The sequence below is a fragment of the Amblyraja radiata genome, chromosome 4 (assembly GCF_010909765.2).
Source record: "Amblyraja radiata isolate CabotCenter1 chromosome 4, sAmbRad1.1.pri, whole genome shotgun sequence".
NCBI lineage: Eukaryota > Metazoa > Chordata > Chondrichthyes > Rajiformes > Rajidae > Amblyraja > Amblyraja radiata.
In genome coordinates, this window is record NC_045959.1 from 4,846,605 (window position 1) to 4,868,032 (window position 21,428).

Genomic DNA, 21,428 nt, shown 5'->3' on the forward strand with positions numbered 1-21,428 from the left:
GGGGGGGAAGAAGTTGTTCCTGAGTCTGGTGGTACATGCCTTCAAAATGTTCTATCTTCTGCCTGATGGAGGGGATAATTTGGAAGTCAACCTGCAGGTGGTGGCCATCCTCTGCAACTGTATGCTACAGTGTTGAAAACTATATTCTGCACCCTGGTATTTTTCTCCTCGTACTTCTCCTGCATTTGTTACCCTGGCCCTTCTTGATGATAAAGTCATGGATTTGGAAAATGCTGTCAAAGAAGTCTAGGTGGGTTGTTGTGGTGAATTTTGTGCATGGCCACTCGTTAGCCATGGAAGAAGTCGTGAATATTTAATGTGGCAGATGGCTTACAAAGCAAGTGAACTCGTATGTCATATGTCTAGAAAAGGACACAAAACGCTGGAGTAACTCAGCAGCTCATTTAGCAACTCTAGAGAATATGGATACGTGATGTCTTGCGTTGAGACCCTTCTTCAGACATTGTAGTGGGATAGAAGAAACCTGGAAAAGGGGAGAGGTAGGTCAAAAAGTGGCAGGTAATAGGTAAACACGGATGGGGGAGGAATTGACAGGCAGATTGTTGGAACCAAGGCCAGCGATAAGGAAAAGTAGGTATGGCACAGGTTTGAAGAGTTCCGGATTATGAAGCAAGGGGGAGGAAAGTAGGAGGATTACTGGTGGGGGGGAGAAATAGGTGGTAATCCCAGTGGAGCACAGGGGAGGAAGGGGAGGGGGAAGAAGGGGAGGGGGGGGGGGGGAAGTAGGGGGCGGGGGGGCAGGTGGGGGGGGGGGGGAAGTAGGGGGCGGGGGGGGGGCAGGTGGTGGGGGGGGGGGGTGATGCATCTTGAAACATCACCTATCCATGTTCTTGAGAGATGTTGCCTGACCTGCTAAATTAATCCAACACTTTGTGTCCTTTTGTGTATTAACCAGCACCTGCAGTTCTTTGTTCCTACATGTCATTAAAAGGGTCAAACGTGTTGTCACATTGTATTAATTCAGGAGTAAGGCATATTCACATTCCCGTTTTATGACATATAATCCATGGAAAGGCGTTGGGACTTCAGAAGGTGAGTCACTCATCACTGATAAATAACCACCCCCTTATTTTTTGTATTTGCAGTATTTATGTGACAGGTCTAATGAGTATTTGATAAGTGGAGTTTCGGTGGTGTCTCTATGGCATCTCTGTTGGAGATGGTCTTTTGTCTGTTAATTGTGGAGCACTTTCCTCCCATTAGCTTGGTATCAAGATCTTTCTGTGTGCATGCAACGGCCATCTCATTTTAAAAATGTTTTTAACTGTGTTTGATCTCCACTATCTTGCTGATTGGGAAAAGCAACCCAGCATTTCCAATGAGTGTCAAACCTGAGGTCTACAGAATTGTTGTTGGACATTGATTACTCATTTCTGTCAATAAGTTCTAAATAGCAATACATTACACTAATCCATGGAGAGGCCTTGAGCAGAAAAACATAGAAAATGTGTACTGCCATCATTAAGCTGGCTATTGCTGATGTAATTGCCTAGGGATATACTGCAGCATGGTGTAGAGAACTCAGCACATTCAACACAAGTTCCAGATGATTAGACACAAATGGGGAATCTAAAACAGAGAACCATGCTGAACAAAGAACAAAGTTCAGCAGATCTATCCAACATTCTATCTATAAGACATCACACACTTGTACAGGAAATTCTAAGGGATCACGTATAATGAGGACAGCAGCTCTCAAACTCATATTTTTTGTTATGTGTCCAATGTTTAAGAAATCTGCTGATCCATCACTGCAGATGTAGTGTGTACGAACCCCTGTTGGAGCTTGCATCTAAATTTGGAGAGCCTCGGGCACGACCCAAAGGGCAAAGGACAAAGGACATTTATTATCACATACACCAATTGGTGTAGTGAAATTTGACTTGTCATTGCAGCACACAAATAAAGATAAGACTCAACATTAAAGAATTTAACAATAAACATAAAAACATCCCCCCACAATGGTTCCCACTGTGAGGGAAGGCACAAAGTCCAGTCCCCATCCCCATGTCCACCCATAGTCGAGCCTATTGAGACTTCTGCTGCCGGTGCAACAGTGGCCCGATGTTTCAGGCCCTTTCGCCGGGTGATGGTGCTCCGGAGTCGGGAGAACACTCTCAGCGGCTCGGGGTGCCTGTAACGGCCGCTTCCTTACTGGAAACAGCGGCTTCCGAAGCCAACACGCCGCGCTGGATGGAGCTCCACTACTGGTGATCTTGGCGAGAGATCCCAGGCTCCCGATGTTAAAGTTCAATGCCACCGCCCGCAGCTGGCCGCTCCACAGACCCGCAGCGCCACGATGTTCACGTGCGGATCAGAATTCCGGAGTACCAGCACGGCGACCCGGGCAAGGCATCGCCCGCTCCGTGATAGCGCTCCAGCCCGCTGCCGCCGCCGAAGCCGAGGTTCTGGCCGGTCCCCTCAGGAAACGCCGCTCCAGGCCCGCTGGTAGGCCGCGAGGATGAGCCGAAGATGCAGCCAGGAGAAAAGCCGCCACTCCGACCTGGTAGGGACCAGGAAGAGCAGTTTCCCCCTTCCCCCCCCCACCCCCCACCTCCCACCCCCCACATAAAAAAGAATAGACCTCCAAACAAAACACTTTTTAACACACTAAAAATAAAGGAAAGAAGTGAAAAGACAGAGAGCTGCAGGCTGGCCAGCTAAACCCAACTGGACGGCGCCCCCAGCATTGCAGGCTTTGCCAATGGAGTTGTGCTAATTAGCACAAAGGGTGCAACTAGGGTCTGTAGTGAGAGGGCAGACAGTCATTAGCCCAAACAGACTATAGGGTTAGGTGCAATCAGCAATCTGGTCAGATGGGAGACTGCTGCAGTGTTGCAGAAGGGGGTGGGAAGTAATACAATGAAAATCTTAGCCATTAGCATTGACTTTATGATCAAATAAATGTCTGGTGTGGGGCATATTCAGGGATCACAGTGCCAAGAGGGAGATCAGTGAAGGAGGAGATTTCAGTCTGAAGAAGGGTTTCGGCCCGAAACGTTGTCTATTTCCATCGCTCCATAGATGCTGCTCCACCCGCTGAGTTTCTCCAGCATTTTTGTGTACCTTCAGTGAAGGAGGAGGCAGGGGACAAATGTGTGGGAGGTGGTGGGAGGATCAGATCTGGTTTGAAGTTTGTATTAGGGGATAATGCTGTTAGTGATCAGTTAATAAGGGTAAACAGTCAATATTGGGGTTGTGGGATGATGAACAGAGACAGGCCCAAATAGATGAATCCCAAGACAATTACCTTCGTAGGATCCCTGTTCAATGCTTCACACATAATTAGTTATCCTGGGAATTGCCACAGGCTATGAGATACTACAGAAAGAGAGTGAAACATGAAATGACACTTTGCACTAGGATGTGTCTGATAAAATTTCCAGAGTAGTTTTCAGTGCATCACTGACCCTGTTGTTTGAGTTTTTGAAGTTTCAATCTGCAACGTAATCATATTTAGAAAAAGATGAGCTCCCGCATTTTTCAATTTTTTATAGCATTTTTCATTTTTCGTTCATTTTTGATAGTGTTGAGTAGACATCCGAGAGTGGAAATTTCTCAAACTGACCTCCGAACAAGTATTGCAGTCATTTGTGTTTTACCAGCAAGAGGGGTCACACAGTCTATTATGTCCGCTTCAGCTCATGGCCTGAACAATCAAAACCTCATCCCACTAACTTCCTCTCATCCTCTTGGCCCTGTTTGAACGTTGCTAACTTTGGGTTCATATGAATCACACTTAAAATATGCAATAGCCAACAATTTGTGCCTGCTATCCTTGTTCATTTGCATTGATGGTTTTGCAGCTCATTCTTCACTGTCTTTTTTTTTTCTATTTTCATCTGACTGTGGCTTTACAACTTTCATGTCGAGGCTGTGTGTCAAAGAAAATTGATAGAACATATAGAATACAACAATTAATCTTGTAACCTTGGGAGCTTTGTGAGGGGTGGGGTGGGGGGGGGGGGGGAGTCATTCTGCAAGCATCCCTTCCATTCTTCCAGTCAACAGTCGAGAATGAGTAAACTAGTTATTTCAATAGAATATTTGATGTTTTCATTGCAGGTCATTGGTGCTTTCTGTTTTTTGGTGAAGATGATTGGTGAATCATCCCTTAATTTACATAGAAACATAGAAACATATGAAATAGGTGCAGGAGTAGGCCATTTGACCCTTCGAGCCTGCACCGCCATTCAATATGATCATGGCAGATCATCCAACTCAGTATCCCGTACCTGCCTTCTCTCCATACCCCCTGATCCCCTTAGCCACAAGGGCCACATCTAACTCCCTCTTAAATATAGCCAATGAACTGGCCTCAACTACCTTCTGTGGCAGAGAATTCCAGAGAATCACCACTCTCTGTGTGAGAAATGTTTTTCTCATCTCGATCCTAAAAGACTTCCCCCTTATCCTTAAACTGTGACCCCTTGTTCTGGACTTCCCCAACATCGGGAACAATCTTCCTGCATCTAGCCTGTCCAACCCCTTAAGAATTTTGTACGTTTCAAAATTCCTTACGATCTCTTGAGAATCAATTGACCCATCTAAAAGATGTCTCTGGGTAGGGGATATTACCCTAGATTCTGGTGGTCATCTAATCTGCCGTGGAAAGAGCAAATTAAAAAAAACATGCCGGAAACACTAAGCAGGTCAGAGAGCATATACGGAAGAGAAACAGAGGTAATGTCAAGAGTCAATCAAGAATCACGAGTTTTATTACCATGTGTGCCAGATAGACAATGAAATTCTTACTTGCTGCAGCACAACAGAATATGTAAACATAATACAGAACAGGAGATAAAAGTTCAGTGTGTCTATAGACCATAGACCATATATACACAATAAATAAACAGATAAAGTGCAATAGTAATAATAGATTTATTGTTCAGAGTTTATTTGATGCTGTGTTTAATAGCCTGACAGCTGTGGGGAAGCTGTTCCTGAACCTGGATTTTACAGATTTCAGGCTCCTGCACCTTCTTCCCGATGGCAACGGAGAGATGAGTGTGTGTGACCAGGATGGTGTGGGTCTTTGATGATGTTGTCAGCTTTTTTGAGGAAGTGACTGCGATAGATCCCTTCGATGGTGAGGAGGTCAAGCCGATGATGGACTGGGCAGTGGTCTCAACCTTCTGCAGTCTTCTATGCTCCTGGATGTTCAAGTTGCCATACCAGGCCACAAAGCTCTCTACTGTGCACCTGTAGAAGTTCGAGAGAGTCCTCCTTGACATACTGACTCTCAGTAATCTTCTCAGGAAGTAGAGGCACTGATGTGCCTTCTTTATAATTGCATCAGTGTGCCAGGACCAGGAAAGATCTTCGGAAATATGCAAGCCCAGTAATTTGAAGTTTTTGACCCTTTTCACCATAATAGAAACAGGATTGTGGATCCCTATCCCACCCCTTCCAAAGGACCCCTGTTTCAGGTCCTTTTGATTTTATTGGAAACATAATTTTCCTCCACCCATTTGGAGTTTGGCATAAAGTGTCTGAATCAGGTGCCTCGTGTTAGACTGGCAAATAACATGTTATGAAGAAGGGTCTTGAACCAAAACGTCTCCCATTCCTCTCCAGAGATGCTGCCTTATTATGCTGCCTGAGTTACTCCAGCATTTTGTGTCTATCTTCGATTGCTTTTGCTCCTCGCTCATGTTTCAGACAACTGGCAAGGAAGTTATCCAGGCAATGCACATGGTTGTTAAGTTGCCTGCCTGGATATAAACAGTTTGTGTTTGTCTGCAGAAACCCAAAAACATTTCCTGAGCTCCAGCAGCAAATTCACATGCTCAAAATTAATTTCCACAACAAACAAATTGACTCACCGATGAAAAAAAAATAAGAGCTTAATCGCGAGTACAAATTGTACAATTTGTTTATTGCTTTAGCACCTGTCAAGAAACTTGTCTCCTTATTTTAAGGATGATTGAGTTCTCCCAAGCACTTCTTCACTGGTTTATAATACTAACATCAACAGCAATGCACAATTCATCTGCAGTGAGATTTCCAACTGCACAGGAAGCTGAAGCTATTTCATATGAAAGTCTTTATTTGTCAAGAGAAACAGACATTCTCTTGGAGACCCTCTTGAGTTAGATGTGGCCCTTGTGGCTAAGGGGATCAGAGGGTATGGAGAGAAGGCAGGTACGGGATACTGAGTTGGATGATCAGCCATGATCATATTGAATGGCCTTGCAGGCTCGAAGGGCCGAATGGCCTACTCCTGCACCTAATTTCTATGTTTCTATGTTTCTATGGTAGAATATCCTAAACACAAAGTACATTGAGTTTATATGTGTTAAACACTGAGACAACAATAAATGATTAAATACAATTAGGATTTAGAAACAAGGAGCTGCTAATGCCAGTTTACAAAAGTTTACTGTAGTAGCTCAGTGGGTCAGGCAGTATTGCTGGAGAACATGGTTAGGTGACGTTTTGGGTCAGGACCTTTCTTCAGACTTATTGTGGAGGACAGTGGGAATGAAGAATTGTGAAGCCACAGAAAGGAATATAGGTGATGGGGAAGGGGAGGGCAAAAATAAGTGTGGGTCCAAGTGGAGTACAGGGGAGGTTTGTGGGGAAGAAAGGGGGGTGTGGAAGCGAAAGTGGAGGAGGAAGGGGGGGGGGGGGGGTTGTTAAAGGATATCTAAAATTGGAGGATTCAATGTTATTACAGTTGGGTTGTAAGCTACAAGCGGAATATGAGGTGCTGTTCCTCCAGTTTGCATGTGGCCTCACTCCAGCAGTGGAGGATGCCCAGGACAGAAAGGTCAGCGTGGGAATGGGAAGGGGAGTTCAAATGGTTAACAACAGTGGATCCTTGACAGACTGAGCACGTGTTTGGTGAAAGGGTCGTGGAACTACACTTGGTCTTACTGATGTACAGAAGGCCACTTCGGGGATATCCGAAGCAGTAGATGAGGTTAGAGGAGCCCATGAAGCTCCTTCACACCTGGAAGAGCTGTTGAGGATGCGAGGGAAGACCTATAGGGACAGGTGTTGTGTCACCTGTGATTGCAGGGCAAAATACGTAATAGAGGCGTGGTTTGGGTGGGAAGTGATGTGTGAGTCGAGGAAATGCAAAGGGTACGGAAGGCAGAAAGGAGTGGAGAAGGAAAGATGTGACTGGTGGTGGGATTATGGTAGTGGGATCTTCAGTTTCTCTGGCACACCAAGATAACAGTAAACAATTAACGTTTCAATGGCAATAATGATCTACTAAGCATTACCATTTTGAGTGTAGACAAGTAACTACAGAATTACATAATTACAAAGGGGACATATTGTAACTGTAACTGTTGTGAGAACTAATTATTTTGAGTACACAAATACTCCAATTATTATACCAAGCTTTATGTACCAAGTGACAAAATGTCCAATGTGGAAGCCCCCTTCAGCCCTATCACAATAACTTCAACTGAGAACTTCTGGTTTAATGCAGGGCCAATTAACATATTCAATTGTCATAGTAGACAACTTGTCTGTTTGCAAAGCTGTCCTTTAAGGGCCTGTCCCACGAGCATGTGACTTCATGCGGCAATCGCGACCTAACGTGGTCGCTTGAGCCGTACGGCCTCGCGGGGCCGGTCCCACTTCGATCGCCGGAGCCGTATAGAGTTGTGCGGAGCTGGTCCCGACATCGCTCCGAAAAACTGACAGTGTTCAAAAATTTCACGCGGTAACGGCCTGCCGGCCTGCAGCTGCATTGAGGCCGTACACACCGCTTCGACGGGCGTGCGCGGCGTCTCGACGCCGTACGCAGCGTCTTGACGTCGTACGCAGCGTCTTGATGTCGTACACCTAGCGTGAACTTCCCGCTGACTTTGCTCAAACTTCACGTCAACTCGTACGGGATCACTCGACCTCCGCGCAGCCCCCGCTTCCGGTTTGGTCACGCTCGCCGCATGCAGTCATATGCTGGTGGGACAGGCCCTTTAGATTTGAAGAAGAAACAGAAGGAACTGCAGATGTTGGTTTACAAATAAAGAAAGAAAGATATAAAGTGCTGGTGCTACTCAGCGGGCTGCCAGGCAGCAGCACTGGAAAATATGGACAGGTAACACCCTGGGTTGGAATCCCCGCACCCAGATTATTATTGATGGGTTGCAAGCTATTCAAGATGAATATGAGATGCTGTTCCTCCAGCTTGCATGTGACCTCACTCCGGCAATGGAGGAGTCCCAGGGCAGAAAGGTCAGTGTGGGAATGGGAAGATGAGTTGTAAGCTGCACCATGTGGAATATGATGTGTTTTTCCTGCAGATTGCGCGGGTTGTATGCTACCCAAGTGGTATGGGGGCTGGAAGGGTCTCAGCCCGAGGTCTCACCTGTCCATGTTCTCCGGTGGGTGCTGCCTGGCCCATTGAGATGCTCCAGTAACTTTGTGCCCTTTGATTTCAAATTGATTACTGCTTCCACTGTGCATTAGAACAGATATCCTGAAGACTATTTCTGGTTTTGAATTAATGGCTATTTGTGGACCGTACTCCTCTAGAGACTTGTTTAATTGTCCACCATGACGGGATATGGCAAAACAAAGCTTTGATCTGATTTTGGTTGTGGGATTGCTTCCCTCTGTCAATTCCATGCTGTCTATGGGGTTTTGTGTGCAAGTCGTCCAGTCTTGTAGCTTCACCTAGTTGATTCCTCACTCTGAGGTACTGCTCCTTACATGCCCTCCTCCACTCTGTCACTTGAATCTTTTGAGTGATTATTATTGAATTATATTGGTGGAAAATGTTGATGTGTTGGAAAGAATACTTTACCTGGACTGGAGACATTGACTTAGTAGGTTCTGAATGAAAATTGTCTCCATCGAGTTGACTCTTTCTCCCATTGTGACAATTATTTCCCTCCTCTGTTGGATGATGATTATGTTAATGCTCTGCTGAATTGAATTGAATACTTTATTGTCACATGTGACAAGTCACAGTGAAATTCTTTGCTTGCATAACTTGCCAAGGTATGCAAATAGTCGCCCATAAAGGGCTCTTACAAAGTTACAATTCCCCCCCACTGCAATTCCCCCTCTATTCTTTACCCCCTCCCTCATGACGGTCCCCCCATGCTGGATCACCATTGTCCTACCCACCTTTTCTTGGCGGTCCCCCCCACACCGGGTCCACGTTGCTCTTCCCCCTCTTTCATGGTGGTCCCTCCACGCCAGGTCCTCCTTTGTTCCTTCATGTATTTTTCCCGCAAGTGTTCCTCATTCTTCTCACTATTCTGTTCAGTTTCTGACGGCACTCAGTGTTCTGTTTGGCTGCAGACGTGTTTCCTGCTTTTCCTCTGACTTTTGCTGCTGCCTTTGGAATACTAGATGGTGCAGCTTACAGCAACTTCACTGAAGCGTTCACAGATGTTGGGCCTACATTGCAGGGTGCCTCCTCTCAACATTTGCCTTGAGTATCCCGGTACATGTCGATTTTGTTGTATATTTCCTTGGGAACCCAGCCTTCACCCCTTTGGATCTAGGCAGTGATGTCTGCTGAAAGTATCTCCATGAATCTAAGTGAGCTTCCACATAGATGCCATTTATCATCAGGGAAGTCTGATGATGCACAAACTTCTACACATTGAGAGAGTCAAAATATTTTCTATTGAGGGAAATAAATAGTATTAATATGATTAATTATTAATTATGATCACTGATTGCAATGAATGTGAAAATAATTACTTACAAATCCTATGACTTGTGATGTTGCTCACTTAAAATTGTTGGTAAGATTGTCCCTGCGTTAACATGCGCCTGGGTGATCTTTTTGACAATGTGCTGTGCAGCTCAATGAGAGAAGTGGCAGAGATCTGCAGTCTGAAGAAGGGTTTCGGCCCGAAACGTTGCCTATTTCCTTCGCTCCATAGATGCTGCTGCACCCGCTGAGTTTCTCCAGCATTTTTGTCTACCTTATATTTTCCAGAATCTGCAGTTCCTTCTTAAACTGAGATCTGTAGTGGCTGCTTTTAACAATAGTGTGGCAAGGAAATGAAGCTTTACTGTGGAGATCAAAGTCACATTGGTGTGCACAGAGAGCAGTCCGGGAATGAAAGCACGGCCAAAGCTATTCCTTCAGGTCATCATATCTTGGTCACGACAGCTTTGAAACCCTCTAACCCGAACGCACATAAACAACAGCTGATAAATTATTCCTTTTCCAGGCACGTGTTTATACCTGCATGGGAAGATCTCTTGTGATAGGGACAGGGTTTAGAGTGTGACTGAAGAAAATTCTAGGGTATTATTGTTAGAATGTTCATAAAAACAGACAGCATGAGCTGGGAATCAGCTACTGTACAACAGTGGCAAATGCAAATCTGTTGTTTTCACCTTTCCATTCAATTCATAGGGTCCTCTCATTATGCTGCACTGCCAGAAACATTTGCTGGATTTTGCTGCCTGCTGCAGAAGTTGAATATTGTGTATCTTTCTGTGATCCTTCTGTGTCAGGCCACTTAAATCAGCTGCCCTGGACATTTTATGACTGTTTTTACTTGTGTTTTAATGTTGCTTTTTTTTTTACCTGTACTTTTAAAAAAACTATTCGTACTGTTTTTATCAGGAACTGGATTGTTTTTTATCGTTTTTATTTTATGCGTGAAATGTTTAAGTTTTTATGTGCGATGCTCCGGTATTCCCTGGGAAACGTCTTCTCATTTTGCACTGTACAACTGTTGCTTTGCAAGTAGACAATGAAAGGACGACGATGATGATGATGATGATGATGATGATGATGATCTAAATGGTCTGTTAACCTGGAACCACAGTGGTGCAGCAGTGTTGTTGCCACCTTACAACGCCCAGAGACCGAGGTTCGATCCTGACTATGGATGCTTCTTGTGCAATGTTTGTACATTCTTCCTGTAGCCATGTGGGTTTCCTCTGGGTGAACCAGTTTCCTCCAAAGATGTACAGGTTTGTAAGTTAACTGGCTTTGTTAAAATTGTAAATTATCCCTAGTGTGTAGGATAGTGGTAGTGTATGGGTGATCAGCAGGGATAGCGCCAAAGAGCTAGTATCCACGCTGTAACTCTAAAACTAAATCTTAAAACAAACGGGTACCGAGCAGTTGAGTTAAATCCATTCCAATAGAAATCCTGCAAATGAGATAGAATTGCTGTCCTCCTGCAAGAAACATTAACCCCCATTGCCCAAGTATAAGCGAGTTGAAATTATCCCACTTTTCAAAGGCTTCAAAGGTCTTTTATTGCCACGTGTACCAATTAAGGTGATATTTATATCACCACACAGCCATATTAAAAAAAACAATGACACACAACAACATAAAAGTTAACATAAACATCCGGCACAGCGGATTCCCCACATTCCTCACTGTGATGGAAGGCAATAAAGTCTAATCTTTTTCCCTAATTTTTCTCCCGTGGTTGAGGTAGTCGAACCATCCGTCGGGGTGATTGAAGCTCCCCCAGCTGGCGATCGAAGCTCCCGCAGCCGACGATCGAAGCTCCCCCACCTGGTCAGTCGACGCTCCCGCGGTTAGAGCTCCCGAAGTCGAACTCCAGCGGAGGCAGCCAACTCCTTGATGTTAGGCCGTAGTGTGGACAGAGATACGATACGGAAAAAAATTGCATCTCCGTCGAGGTAAGAGATTTTAAAAATGTTCCCCCCATCCCCCACAACCACCACCCCCATATAAAACAAGCTAAAAAACAGTAAAAACATACAGTTAACACACACTGGCGCTGTCCTGTGCATGGCTGCCCAGCCAGCAGCTGTCTGTCTAGACTTTTTTATGGGGGGGGGGGGGGGGGGGGGGGGAAGGGGAAAACTACCTTTCAGGGTCCCAACCTGGTTGGAGAGGCAGCTTTTCTCCGGGCTGCAGCTTCGACCCGTCCTCGCGGCTTACCAGCGGGCCTGGAGCGGCGTTTCCTGTCGGGGACCACCCAGAACCTCGGCTTCGGCAGCAGCACAGCGCTGGAGCGCTATCGCAGAGCGGGCGATGCCTTGCCCGGGTCGCCGCGCTGGAGCTCCGGTGAGCTCAAGATCGCTGAGGAAAACATCACGGAGCTGCGGGACTGTGGAGCGAGCAGCTGCGGGTGGCGGCGCTGACTTTACACCGGGAGCCTGGGATCTCTAGATGAGATCGCCAGTTGTGGAGCTCCAACCGGCGCAGCCTTGTTGGCTTCGGAAGCCGCGGCCTCCAGTACGGAAGCGGCCATTCCAGGGTTTCCAAGCCGCTGAGAGGACTCTCCCGACGCCGGAGCAACATCACCCGGCGAGAACGGCCTGGAACATCAGGCCTCCGTAGAGGCAACTGTGGAGGCCTCAATAGGCCCGACTATGGGTGAACTGAGGTTGGGGACTGGACTTTGTGCCTTCCCTCATGATGGGAACCATTGTGGGGGGATGTTCTTTATGTTTAAAACTCTTATTAATGTTATGTCTGTATTCCTTCTTTATGTGCTGCAAAATGGCAAGAAGCATTTCACTTCGCTACACCTAGGTGTATGTGAATGTGACCAATAAAATACCTTTGATACCTTTGATACCTTTGATACTGAAAAAACAACAGAGAAGGAAGGGACAGACAGACTGTTGGCGAGTCAACCCTTTTATCCTGTTTTGTGAAATGACGGCCACAAGAAAGCATGATCACAAAAAATCAATATGTTTCTAATTGGAAATTGGAAGATTCCTTTTCAAGATGTGTTACAGTAAATGCATGTTTATTAGCATCAAGTTTAAATAAATGTAAGATGTAGGCTAAAATGTTCATAAACATTCCGAGGTGGGAAATTAGTTTCTGAATGGAAAATTATTTGCTCACCTACGTGACAAAAATCAGCATACATAATCGGCACACTGGACTGAAAAGATCATGAAAGTCATGTAAAACTTTTTATATTTATGAAATAAGGACTTGTATGACATTTCATTAAAGTTTCTCAAAGTGTTTCACATTCAAATTAATTACATATAAATATAACTAGACTAAGTGGGACCCATTGGGACCCAGTCACACGGGAGGCCTGGTCCCCCAAAGCAATCCATTCCCCAACGCGATATTCCACCACTCACCCGTTCCCACAACGCAACCCGTTCCCCCAATGCAATATTCCACCACTCACCCATAGCCCCCAGCTGTGCAGGCACGGCTCATTTCCCCTCATCCCCTAGCACTCCCTCCCTCTCCTCTTCATGGGGAGGAGGGGAGAGGGTTGAGGGAAGTGGGGTGTGTGGCCGGGGATGGGGGGGTTTGGGTGGAGGGGTTGTAGGGGGATGGATGTGTGAGGGCGGGGGAGGGGTGGATTGTGGGGTCAGGGAGGGTTGTGGGGTGGTGGGGTTGTGGAGGCAGAGGGTTTGTAGGGGTGGGGGGTTGTGAGGGCGGGGGCATTGTGGGGGTGCGTGGATGGTGGGGGCGGGGGTGTGAGGGCGGGGTGTATGTGGGATAGATAGATAGATAGATAGATAGATAGATAGATAGATAGATAGATAGATAGATAGATAGATAGATAGATAGATAGATAGATAGATAGATAGATAGATAGATAGATAGATAGATAGATAGATTGCATATGACATCTGTTAGTCCTGCGAATGAGAATGAGGTAAATGTTCAGGTGGTCTGTTTTGACGGTGTCAGCTCAATGAGGAATATTAGCCAGGCCTTCATTACCACTTGCATTTCTGTCATTATGGGATAGGAATTTTCTCACCCACCTGATCACCAAAACTTATAAACAGGATCTGTAGATGTTTTAACTGAAATACAATGTGATCAGTAAGCAGCATTCCTTAAGTGCTGTACAAAATGGAGAGATGTGATTGTGGGCCAAACTTTGAATTGGTGCTTTGAGTCTGGGTGAAATGTTGAGTGGTTCTTTGCCTTAAACAACATCTCAATCCACACATTACAAACTGGATCTCAGATTTTAGCAGCAATTCAAAGAGCTGGAAAACATTCCGATCCCAGAATTGGGTGGCAATTATGTATTTCAATGAGGCTATTGGCCACTAAATTGATCTGTTTCGCTTTTTTAACCCTGAACATCAAGGCTTGTGAAACATAACTATTAGAAAGACAAGAAATGCTTTCCTAGATTTACTAGAATGTTGCCTGGGTTTCAGCAACTAAGTTACAAAGAAAGGTTGAACAAGTTAGGTCTTTATTCTTTGGAGCGCAGAAGGTTAAGGGGGGACTTGGTAGAGGTGTTTAAAATGATGAGAGGGATAGACAGAGTTGACGTGGTTAAGCTTTTTCCATTGAGAGTAGGGAAGATTCAAACAAGAGGACATTATTTGAGAATTAAGGGACAGGAGTTTAGGGGTAACATGAGGGGGAACCTCTTTACTCAGATAGTGGTAGCTGTGTGGAATGAGCTTCCAGTGGAAGTGGTAGAGGCAGGTTCGATTTTATCATTTAAAAATAAATTGGATAGGTATATGGACGGGAAAGGAATGGAGGGTAATGGTCTGAGTGCAGGTAGATGGGACTAGGTGAGAGTAAGTGTTCGGCACGGACTAGAAGGGCTGAGATGGCCTGTTTCCGTGCTGTAATTGTTATATGGTTATATGGTTATATGAATGGGTTATTCGCTCTTCCATCACCCAACGTCACAGTGTTGAGTTGCTGCCTTATAGCACCAGAGCCCCAGGTTCGATCCTGACTACTGGTGCTGCCTGCACGGAATTTTTGTGTTCACCCTGTGACTGCATAGATTTTCTCCGGGTGCACTTGTTTCCTCTCGCATTGCAAAGATGTGCATGTTTGTAGATTGTTTTGGTTTCTAGCGTGCGGTATAGAACTAAGTATGGGTGATCATTGTCATTGGTCAACACAGACTAGATGGGCCAAATGGCCTGTTTCTACACTGTATCTCAAAACTAAACTAAATGCTTCATTTTAATACATCTCAATTTTATCAAGGTTGTGGTTTGTGGGGGCGAGCTGTAAACATTGTTGCCCATGCTCAACCATTATGGGTTGGAGCAGGCATCCTCATGCTCCCATTGACAGCAATAGCAGTCATACCAACTAATGCAGCGCTCCGGTGCTCTTTGCCTGATGAGACATAAGCCTGTCAAGCAAGCTGCGTTCCCAGTGGGGTACCTGTCTGAGCTAAGCCATAAATCACACTAATCCTACGGATATCTCAGTAGACTCTCTATCCCACTGACTATGAATCCCCATGCTTGTTAAAATTCAATACAATGTGTTCGTCCCTGAATGGTACATAAGTTTAAACTTTATTTTTAAGGTTAGCACTGAGTTGTTGCAAAGTCCAAATCTTGAAGATCAACTACAATAGCATAAGGTACTAGCATCAGCCACTGGCAAGATTAATATGGTAATTTCATGGGAATGATTCCATGCATTAAAAACTAATAGCTAATAAAAGAAACACCACATTTTATCCATTATAAACGGCATTATCTGGGCTTGTGAGTAAAGATTTGGATTTGTTCCACTTAATTTCCAAGATTAGCTGTAATTTCTGATAATCGGTATATCTCAGAATATCCCTTTTAAATTGCATAGGTAGGATTCCTATATCATCAGCAAAGTCATGGCACCTTCTCTGCCAGCCATCACACTGGCAAATGTGGAATGAAGATTTAAAAAATTACTAGAAATGCTCAGCGGCTCAGACAGCAAGTGTGGAAAGAGAGGGCGGCACAGTGGTAGTTGCTGCATTACAGCGCCATACCTGCGGGTTTGATCATGACTACTCGTGCTGTCCGTACGGAGTTTGTAAGTTCTCCCTGTGACCGCGTGGGTTTTCTCCGGGTGCTCCGGTTTCCTCCCACACTCCAAAGACATACAGATTTGTAGATTGGCATCGGTAAAATTGTAAATTATCTCTAGGGTGTAGGATAATGTTAATGTATGAGGCGATCGTTGGTCAGCGTGGATTCAGTGCACTGAAGGCCCTGTTCCCACGCTGTATCTCTAGAGTCTAAAGTCAAAAATAATGTAAACAAGACTTAAACCATTAACTTTTTATTTCGCAGATAATTAATCCCTGCCTTTTTTAAAAAATTTCAGATTTCTCGTAACTGCAGATTTTTCAAAGGTAAATGTTCCCCTCATGTGGCATATATTCATCACATTTTACACTAATTTTCAGGCACATATTGTTATAGATGACAAAAAATGTATAAGGACAAAAAATGGCATTTCACCCTGAAATTCACAAGCAATTGCAAATCTTAATTGACTTGAAAAATTTACAAGCATCTTCAATTACTTAAATTGACACCAGGTGGAATAGACAATAGACAATAGGTGCAGGAGTAGGCCATTCAGCCCTTCGAGCCAGCAACGCCATTCAATGTGATCATGGCTGATCATCCCAAATCAGTACCCCGTTCCTGCCTTCTCCCCATATCCCCGGACTCAGCTATTTTTAAGAGCCCTATCTAGCTCTCTCTTGAAAGCATCCAGAGAACCGGCCTCCACCGCCCTCTGAGGCAGAGAATTCCACAGACTCACCACTCTCTGTGAGAAAAAGTGTTTCCTCGTCTCAGTTCTAAATGGCTTACTCCTTATTCTTAAACTGTGGCCCCTGGTTCTGGACTCCCCCAACATCGGGAACATGTTTCCTGCCTCCAGCGTGTCCAAGCCCTTAACAATCTTATATGTTTCAATGAGATCTCCTCTCATCCTTCTAAACTCCAGAGTGTACAAGCCCAGCTGCTCCATTCTCTCAGCATATGACAGTCCCGCCATCCCGGGAATTAATCAAGCAGTGGATTTAAACATATTAAATGACATACGGCAATTTGTAATATGGTGGCATCCATGGTATTATATTTGCCCTCTGGAGGAAAAGAGGGAGATTTGTTTGTTCAACGACTTATTTAAATAAGATGAAAGTTTTATTTGGCAAAAGGCCTATTTGGGGCATTTTACCAAGAATGTCAATAAAACTTACAAGACCATAAGGAATAACTGCCAAATATGTTGCTAGTACTCATTTGTAAACAACTAAGTCGAATGGAAGAATCCTTCCTTTTTAAGGACCTTATAGTAAAAATATGAGTCCATGGAAGAATTATATCCTCAATCATATTTGCTAAACTTAGGATATATTAAATAAGTCTAAATTTCAGAACCATAAGTACACTGCTATTCAGCACTTGCAACATGGATTCATATCTTCCACAGACATTCTTAAAATAGTGGGAAACAACTGAACTAAACTGACATAAATCATAAAACTGGTCACAAACTTCAGAAGTTAGGTGAATACATTATTTGAATAACCATTATTACCCCATGCCACTGGATCCTGACCCAGATCTGTCAAGGACCATGTGGTGGCTGTCAGTGCACCAGTCTCCCCATGTTAAACAAAGTCACGCACTGGCGTCCTCCATCCCTGGAGACACCCATGGTCAGCCATGACCGAAAGGGGCCTCAAATATTCCAGATACAAATAAATTAATTTATATTTCACTCTTGGTTCTTGGTTCTTGGTTCTTGGGTCCTCCAAAATATTCCAACTGGAATTTAAACTGGAGGTGGTGAAGGGAGGGATTAAGCCAGAAAGGGTATAAAGAACACACACTATAGAATTTAACATAAAACATCCCCACACAGCAGAATCAAAGTTTCCCACTGTGTGGGAAGGCACCAAAGTCAGTCTCTTCCTCCACTGTTCCCCGTGGTCAGGGCCTCCCCAAGCCCTCCGCAGTTGCAGCTACGGGCGGCCCGATGTCCAGGACCGCTCGCCGGGGTGATACAAGTCCGACGTCGGGGCTGCGGGACATCCTCAGCGGCGTGGACACCAGAGTCGGCCCCCTCCTACTGGAGTCGGCGGCTTCCAAAGTCCGTAGGCCGCGCCGTGTGGAGACCGCCACTGCAGACCCTCTGCAAGGTGCCCCAGGACTCCACGATGGCGTTCAGCGCCGCCCGCGTTGGAAGGTCTCCGCACCAGAGCTCCACGATGTTGGAGCAGCAGCCCAACGCTCCGGAGCCCCAAACGGCGACCCAGGTAGGCATCGCCCGCTCCGCGGTGACTCCAGCGCTGCGCCGCCGCTGTAGCAGCCCTGGTCCGGTTCCCGGTACCCGGCAGGAAAGGCCGCTCCGATCCAGCTGGTAGGCCGCGAGGTGGGGAGCGAGGACGCGACTCAGAGAAATAGTCACGTCCCCGCCAGGAAGAGAATGGGAAACGGTTTCCCCCTTACCCTGCCCCCTTCCCCCACATAGAAAAGTTAAAGTTTCCCCCAACACAATACTTTAGACTAACTAAAAATTAAAAAAAAGATAGAAAAAACAGACAGGCTGTAGGTAGAGGCTGCTGCAGTGCAGCGCCCCCCAACGCCCCCCAGCGCCCCCCACTCCATAGACTAATGAGAGTTAAATTAAAAAAGAGTAAATGCTGGAAACCCTCAGCAGGTTAGGCAGTATCTGTAGAAAGCAAAACATCAAGAGTCAAGAGTCAAGTGTTTTATTGTCATGTGTCCCAGATTGGACATGAAATTCTTACTTGCTGCAGCACAACAGAACATGTAAACATAGTAGGTACACAAAATTGCTGGAGGAACTCAGCGGGTGCAGCAGCATCTATGGAGCGAAGGAAATAGGCGACGTTTCGGGCCGAAACCCTTCTTCAGACTGTACATGTAAACATAGTACACAACGGGAGAAAATAAAAAGTTAAGTGTGTATATATACATATTCACACATACTCAATAAATAAGCAAATATAGTGTAATAATAATAATAATCTGTTATAGTTCAGAGCTTATTTGCTGTTGTGTTTAATAGCCTGATGGCTGTAAGGAAGAAGCTGTTCCTGAACCTGGTCATAATAGTATTCAGGCTCCTGTACCTTCTTCCCGATGGATATGGTGCAATGAGTGTGTGGACAGGATGGTGTGGGTCTTTGATGATGTTGGCTGCCTTTTTGAGGCAGCGACTTTGATAGGTGATAGGTGATTTCGCCACCACCTACGGCCGTCATTTTTGGCCACCTTACTCAGAGCCCCCCTCCGCCTTCCGGCACTGGAGGATTTTTCCCATTGATGAAAAATCAGAGAGATATTAATGTTTTTTTTTTTAATTGCCATTCTCTCTGCTGCCCCCACTGGCGGCAGGGGGGAGGGACTATAAAACCTAGAAGTGTAGTCCCTCACTCAGTCTCTGCCAGACCCAGGAAGTGAGAGGGTCACAGCTCTCTGAGCTGCGAATAACACTTTACACACGTCTACTCCACTGTGAGCCCCCTCGATGCGGCTGTAAAGTGCCTGCTGCCCAATTGTTTGCCTCGCCTTTTTTAAAAGTTTGTGTTCACAAAAAGAAATTTGGTTGTCAGGTGGCTGCAGCCCAATTTTTTGCCTCGCCTTTTTAACATGTTTGTGTTCACAAAATGAATTTTGGTTGTCAGGAAGCTGCAGCCCAATTGTTTTCCTCCCATTTTTAAAAGATTTGTGTTCACAAAATGAATTTTGGTTGTCAGTAAGCTGCAGCCCAATTGTTTGCCACACCTTTTTAAAAAGTTTGTGTTCACAAAATGAATTTTGGTTGTCAGGTGGCTGCAGCCCAATTGTTTGCCACGCCTTTTTTATAAGTTTGTGTTCACAAAATGAATTTTGGTTGTCAGGTGGCTGCAGCCCAATTGTTTGCTTCGCCTTTTTAAAAGGTTTGTGCTCACAAAATGAATTTTGGTTGTCAGGTGGTTGCCGCCCAATTGTTTGCCTCGCCTTTTTAACAAGTTTGTGTTCACAAAATGAATGTTGGTTGTCAGTTGGCTGCAGCTCAATTGTTTGCCTCGCCTTTTCATAAAGTTTGTATTCACAAATTGAATTTTGGTTGTCAGCTGGCTGCCACTCAATTGTTTGCCTCGCCTTTTAAAAAAGTTTGTGTTCACAAAATGAATTTTGGTTGTCAGGTGGCTGCAGCCCAATTGTTAGCCTCGCCTTTTTAAAAAGTTTGTGTTCACAAAATGAATTTTGATTGTCAGATGGCTGCAGCCCAATTGTTTGCCTCGCCTTTTTAAACAATTGTGTTCACAAAATGAATTTTGGTTGTCATGTGGCTGCAGCCCAATTGTTTGCCTCGCCTTTTTAACAAGTTTGTGTTCACAAAATGAATTTTGGTTGTCAGGTGACTGCAGCCCAATTGTTTGCCTTGGCTTGGCATTTAAAATCGTTGCAACAGTTGGATGCCATCCCAAGAATCCATTCGGCCCACAATGTCTATACTAGCCCTCTGGAAACCAGTCCCTTCGGCCCGCAACACCCATACTAGCGCAACAGACAGCCCCCCTACTGGCGAGCAATATTGGAATTGGTGGAGAGGAAGAATATTGCGTTGGTGACCAGCCATCCCGTGTGATGCTGGGACTCAATGGGTCCCACTTAGTCTAGTACATAACTAAAACTCTGATCTTGTTATCTTCCGGTTTGTGTGTTCTTTCTATTTGCACAAAATTGGTTTGTGATAGCGCTAGGATTTTTAGCCAGTTCACTCTCCGTTCTCCTATGCTGCGATTGCACCGTTTCATTCCGATCAGTTGAATGTTGTAAAAGTTAGCGAAGTTTAAAAAGTCTTAAAAACTGCGCATGCGCAGATCGATCTCTTCTGCTGTTCAGCGCTGCATGGATTAGTCTCTTCCCCTGTCACTCACCGGGATGGTCCGCCCCTTCCTGAGCCATCGCGTTTTTATTGGAGCTGAGGATGGCCGGCGAAGGTTTCCAACTGGACACAATTTTCGGAGGGACCCGAACCAGCCCACCCCCAGCAGCCCGGCCCCAAGCAGCTCAGCCCCAAGCAGCCCAGCCCCTATCAGCCTAGCCCAAGGAGCCCAGCCCAAGGAGCCCAGCATCAAATAGCCCAGCATCAAGCGACCCAGCATCGGAGACCCAGCCCAAAGTCGGAGACCCAGCCCAGTCTGTCAATTAGGAAATCCAGAAGCCAGTTTCAGATGAAGGCATCTAAGCCAAGATCCAGAAATTTAGCAATGTTTATTCAGTACTATTTGCTAAACATAAAAAAAAGAACTCTCCTTTCTATTGTTGCAAGGGAAAATAGTATATTGATATTGTTAATCAATTTCATTGAACTCTATAGACAATTTATCTTAACAAGAAAAGTGATCTTTCAAATATGGCAACATATTTAGTTCTGTAATTTCTCTTTTCTCAGTTTTCCGTAATGAAAGCAAGTGTAATATATACCTTAGGCAGGCAGGGATATCTCAGGGACGAGGACATATTACAGCCAATGAGCGTTTTAAAGTATGTAATGCACTTTTTACAATAGGCATTAGTTTAAAGGAATATGGCAGAATTATTTTAAAATAATGCTGATGTGGCAATCTCAACTCGTGTTGATTGACAATTGAAGACTATTACCTATGAGGAAATACTCTAATAGAATCTATATTCAACATAGTAGAACATCATTACTGTGTGGGTCGGGAATAATAATCCTAAACTACTGT

General features: G+C 45.0%; 1 long non-coding RNA gene across 1 annotated transcript; it reads left to right on the top strand.

The window, feature by feature from the left end:
• The first annotated feature begins 836 nt into the window (after positions 1-836).
• LOC116971688 lies at positions 837-20,498 on the top strand. Its single transcript, XR_004411555.1, has 3 exons — positions 837-847; positions 2,826-2,832; positions 20,353-20,498. It is a non-coding gene; the product is annotated as an uncharacterized LOC116971688 (long non-coding RNA).
• Positions 20,499-21,428: the final 930 nt, after the last annotated feature.